General features: G+C 36.9%; 2 pseudogenes; both read left to right on the forward strand.

Moving 5' to 3' along the window:
* The window catches only part of LOC107739929 (protein NLRC3-like), an 8795-nt pseudogene extending 6525 nt beyond the window's left edge, over positions 1-2270 (forward strand).
* A 2098-nt stretch (positions 2271-4368) lies between these two features.
* The window catches only part of LOC107739930 (NACHT, LRR and PYD domains-containing protein 12-like), a 6947-nt pseudogene continuing 5273 nt past the window's right edge, over positions 4369-6042 (forward strand).

The raw sequence follows: 6042 nt of genomic DNA on the forward strand, positions 1-6042 counted from the left end.
AGCAGAGAGTGGAGAGATTCCCAAGACTCTCACTCAAATGTACACACACTTCCTGACGGCACAGATTAACATTAAAGACACAAAGTACAATGAAAACAAGGACACTGGCAAAGAGATGATTTTCAAATTAGGGAAACTGGCATATGAGCAACTGGAAAGAGGCAACCTGATCTTCTATGAGGAAGACCTGAGAGAGTGTGGCATTGATGTGACAGAAGCATCAGTGTACTCAGGATTGTGCACTCAGATCTTCAGAGAGGAGTTTGGCTTGTATCAGGGGAAAGTCTTCTGCTTTGTTCATCTGAGTGTTCAGGAACATCTAGCGGCACTATATGTGCACCTCTCCTTCCACAACAGCAGAATAAACGTGCTTGAAGCACATGAATCTGGAACGCCGGTGACAATGTTGAGTTTGCACAAGTGTGCTGTCAAAAAAGCCTTAGGGAGTAGGAACGGACATCTCGATCTTTTCCTTCGCTTTCTCGTGGGACTTTCACTGGAATCAAATCACAGCCTTCTAGAAGGGCTTTTGGTGACAAAGACAGACAGCTCCCTGGAAAGAGAGAAAACTATTGAATATCTCAAGCAATAATTAAAAGACCAGTTGTGTCCAAATGATTGTGTCCTTCTGTTCCACTGTTTAAATGAACTTAACGACCATTCTCTGATTGTTGAATCCCAAAGCTGTGAAAAACAAAACATGTCCCCAGATCTCTGGCGTGCTTTGGTGTTTAAATTAATGACATCTGATGAGAGGTCTGAAGAGTTTGAACTTCAAAAATATGGCAGATCAGATGGCATCATAGAATGGCTGCATACTGTAATCAAGTTATTCACAAAGGCCCGGTGAGTACTTTTTGAAATTAAATTATTAAATGCAAGCATGCTCAAAATATTTATAATATACACATCCTATTTTGTCAGGTTGAATGACTGTAATCTCACATATAAAGGCTGTGCACTGCTGACTACGGTTCTTACATCACTATCCAATGTGAGAGAGCTGGACCTGAGCAACAACAACCTGCAGGACTCAGGAGTAGAAATACTCTCTGTCGGGGTTAACAGATCGCCCCGCGGAGCAGCATTTCTAAAGTAAATACTAGAAAATTATTACTTTACATATTATACTGTACTTTAATAAATTGTTTTTCTTATTAGAACAAGGGAAATTGAAAGAAAGCTGCACAACAAAGTTTTAGCATCAACATGTGGTTCACATAGCCAGCATAAACATGGGAATGAAGAAAGTCAATTACATATCCATCACAGAACTGCTGGACTACAGGACACAGAGTGCAGCCTGAAATATCTGAAGTAAGTTCAATCAATCATTTCTTTAATATGTTAAAAAGTCATTTCGTTTTTAAATATTACATTTTAGAATAATGACTCCCTAGTAATTTTTTAGTCTGGTGCCCCTGTCAGATTATGGTAATTAATTCTTGCAAATTTATAAATGAATATATATATATATATATACACTGTATATATCGTGAGACATCAAATGTATTACCTATTCTCTCTGTAGTCTGAAGAACTGTGGAGTAACAGAAGCAGGCTGTGTTTACTTGAGCAAAGCTCTGAGTTTAAACCCTTCACATCTGAGAGAGCTGCATCTGAGCTGGAACGACATCGGAGACTCTGGAGTGACACATCTTTGTTCTGCTCTGGAGAAAGTTCACTGTGCATTGGAAACACTGAAGTGAGCTATCACGCTATTTTATCTAAAGAGTTAATAACAAGTGTCATCCAAGTGGCATTATGTGGAATATAGTCAATATAACATGCAATTACTTTAAAAAAAAAAAATCTTGTTAACCTCAGGTTGGACAAATGTGGAATCACTGAGAAAGGTTGCAGTGCTCTGGCTTCAGCTCTCAGCTCAAAGACCTGCTGTCTGACAGATCTGGATCTGAGCATTAATGATCTACAAGACTCAGGCGTGAAGAAGCTTTGCGTCGGACTGAAGAATCCTCACTGTACACTAGAGAAGCTGAGGTAAAAGTCTGGAAATGTCATATTTAGTGCAATCTCAGATCCAAAGCCATTGAAATCAAATGAATAGCATAAACACTGACCTGTGCTTATAAATCCACTCTTCTATCTTCAGGTTGTCCAAGTGTAAAGTTACACATGAAGGTGTGACAGCACTGACTGAAGCTCTGAAATCAAATCCATCCCACCTGAAAGAACTTGATCTGCTTGAGAATGATCTGGAAGAGACAGGCTTGAATGTGCTCGCCATTATACTGGAAAAATTATCATAAAACAGCAATGCTTTTATGGTTATGAATATGGTTTTTGTCACACCACATGGACTTTTAGTTTGTTTTCTTCCCTCATGTGTTCCTGACCTAGTTTTCCCTCGTGTCTGATTATGTCATGTTCAGGTGTGTCTTGTTAATTATCTTCATTTGTCTGTGTATTTACTTTTACTTTACTTTTAGTCATTTAGCAGACGCTTTTATTTATAGCGACTTACAAATAAGAAAAAGTAATTAAAACTAAAAGCTAAAACTCTATAAATACTATATATATACACACATTTAAGAAAATAAAAGAAATTAAATAAAAATGACAAATGCATACAACAACATTTCAAAACTAAAACATTTAAATGAAAACAAAAAAATAAAGCTAGCAAAGCGCACGACACTGACAAGGTACGCGATACAGTATTTAAGTTCCTGTCTGTTGTGTTAGTGTTCGTCGGGTCTTAAACGTTGATTGTGTGTATTTGTTGCTGTTCCCTCTCTGTGTGGATTATTACCCTTTGGATTTATGAAGATTACCTTCTACCTTCATCTTCGTGCGCTCGTGTGTTGTACTGCAGCAACCCGTGACAGTTGTAACGTTAACTAATATGACCTTATTGTAAAGTGTGAGTTATACATGTGTAATAAATGTACAGTACACATACATAAACCTTCATTCATTCAAATAATGGTGGTTCTGCTCGTGGACGTCTTAGTCTACTTGTTACTGAGTACCTCAAACAAAACACCAAATGTGACCCTGGAGCACAAAACCAGTCTTAAGTCGCTGGGCTGTAGCAATAGCCAAAAAAACATTGAATGGGTCAAAATTATCGATTTTTCTTTCATGCCAAAAATCATTAGGATATTAGAAAGTGACGTGACATGTGGCCAAGTATGGTGACCCATACTCAGAATTAGTGCTCTGCACTCTCCTAAGGGGGAGTGTACATTCACTCCCCCCACCTACAATCCCTGCCGGTACGAGACTCGAACCCACAACCTTGGGTTACGAGTCCGACTCTCTAACCATTAGGCCACAACTTCCCCAAAAAGGTAAAGGTATTACCTTATAAAAGATATTACCTAATAAAAGGTATTAGGTAAAGATTATGTTCCATGAAGATATTTTGTAAATTTCCTACCGTAAATATATCAAAACTTAATTTTTGATTAGTAATATGCATTGCTAAGAACTTCATTTGGACAACTTTAAAGGCGATTTTCTCAGTATGCATAAATCTCAATTTTGGAAAATTTACACTTAAGACTTTATTGCCAAATCCAGGGATTATTTCATCCTCAAAAGCTGGTACCATGCAAACATGACTTTGTTTGCAGACAGACCAATGAGTCTGGTGTGCCCTTATTGAGGGAAGTTGTGCAAAACCAGATTAGCACTTGCTGCATCAAGAAAGTGCTTTCCATTTTTGTGTACAACAAGCATCAGACGGTTATTGGGTGTGACGCCTGAGGCTGAGATTAAGTCATTGCCAACGTCCTTGACGCCATAACTCGCTCACAACACTACCGAAGAGCAGGTACTGTAACTGTGAAGAAAACAGAAAACAATCAGTTCAACAGATTTATGTGGACTGGCACAAATTCAGAAGACACATGGTAAGTGTACTGCAAAGACATATGAAACCGTGATATATCAATATATATATATAGATCGCAGGCAAGATGAATCCTTGAGTTTGAGCTAAAGTACACCTGATGATTTAGAGAAATATTAATTGTTCAATCATATTATTTGCAGAATCTTTATATAATGCTGAGTAAACTAAAATACATAGTAATCTTAATGATTCCTCAGGGGAGGTATATGCATCATATTGTATGATCACAAAATATATCAGTCAAATAATGTCAGTTATTTAATGCTTCATAATGTTTTTTAAAAGCAGTTCACTTAGATCACACCCTCGGGCGCTTGAGGAAAAACTAGTAAAACCGGTGCCTAAAGACAGCTTGCATGCATGATCTGTTTCTCTTTCACATTTTCAGTTCTCCTGTACAAAAAATACTCAATAATAAAAGGATTATTTGTCTAACGAAAAAAAAAATGTCTGTGTGCCAACAGAACCCAGTGTGTCCATAAGGAGTGATGGATCAGATAAAAGACAACGATTCTTCTTCTTATCAAGGGTAGATTATTGCACTGCTGTCATATACAGTATATACATTTGCACCACCATAGATGTGATTACATTGTAAACATTGTAACAATTACATGTAATTTCCAATTTCACTGACTTTTAATCTTATATAGAATATTATAAATAATTCTGAAAATGTTTTATCTGACAGTTTTGATCAGGAGAGATCAGATTCACCTGCGCCCAGTGTTTTGTCTATGAAAAGCAACCGATCAATGCAAATGCCAATTCAGCTAAGAAATAAAACATATCTACCACATCTAAGGTATTTCTTTTTCTATCATTTCAAACTAAAGAAGTGGTCATTAAATTAGCATCTTTATTTTAATATAATTACAGTGAATATGTGATCCAAATTAAGTGTTACTTCAGTGATCCACTTTCTATTTATAACAGAAATGCAAGGAATTTTACAGGTTGTTTACTAGCATGTGTGACATTAACACAAGGCATAGCATAACATAAAATTATGTTTCCTGTTGTAGTTTGAAGGAGAGATCAGACTCATCTGCCCTAAGTGTTTTGTCTATAAAGAGTGACCGATCAATGCAAATGCCAATTCAACTGCAAAATGGATCAGTTCCGATGGAAAAAAGGTAATGACAAAAACCACTGCACTACCTTTGCGCTCGCGTCTTTTTCAGTGTCTCGAGCATGACACAGCGTTCCAGAAACGCGGCGCTCAAGTCAAAAGAACTTTAAAAGAAGAGACTTTGCTTTTTTTCCAAATTCTGGAAAAAAATCTGAGCAATCTGAGCAAAAAATACATTGAGAACAGCTTGCAATGTGAACGTAGCCTTATTTAAGCTAAAGAACTGCAGTGATGTGGTGGCATTCATAAGGAGGATGCAAATTCTCATAATTTTATAGAATTTTAGAATACTTTCTCTTCTCAGTGATTTGTTGTTAACCTTCTCTGAAACACTACCTTTCTGCTTAAATCAACAAATGTCTTTTATTTTCACTCCAGTCTTCAGCAGGAGAGATCAGACTCATCTGCCCCAAGTGTTTTGTCCATGAAGAGTGACCGATCAATGCAAACGCCAATTCAACTTCAAAATGGATCAGTTCCGATAGAAAAAAGGTAATGACAATAACTTCACATAGCAGGAAAATATGTTAAAGAAAACTGATTTGTTATTATTATTTTAGAACACTTTAGGGCTTTTCACACTGCGCTTAACCCCAGGTTATCATCGTTCGGTTAAAGGGGTCATATGATGCGATTTCAAGTTTTCCTTTCTCTTTGAAGTGTTACAAGCTCTTGGTGCATAAAGAAGATCTGTAAAGTTGCAAAGACTAAAGTCTCAAATCCAAAGAGATATTCTTTATAAAAGTTAAGAGTCAACCACGCCTACCTAAAACGGCTCGTTCTAACACGCCCCCACACTGTAAACCCGAACAGTACTACTAACTTATAAAGATTAAGAACACTGCAATTAAAGTCTGTTAAATCGTTGATGCAACTTATAACAATTGCATTTTCTGAACGAGGAATTTAGTTTTATTTTTGTGTGGCTCAACAGTTTTGAGTAAACTCTTCTATTTAAATTATTATTTTTAAGTTTACTGAGTGACGTAAAGTGACGTCACCTCGTTGCTCTAACCGACGTTCAGAAGAA

Source organism: Sinocyclocheilus rhinocerous, unplaced genomic scaffold (genome assembly GCF_001515625.1).
Source record: "Sinocyclocheilus rhinocerous isolate Xijiao unplaced genomic scaffold, SAMN03320098_v1.1 scaffold1126, whole genome shotgun sequence".
NCBI lineage: Eukaryota > Metazoa > Chordata > Actinopteri > Cypriniformes > Cyprinidae > Sinocyclocheilus > Sinocyclocheilus rhinocerous.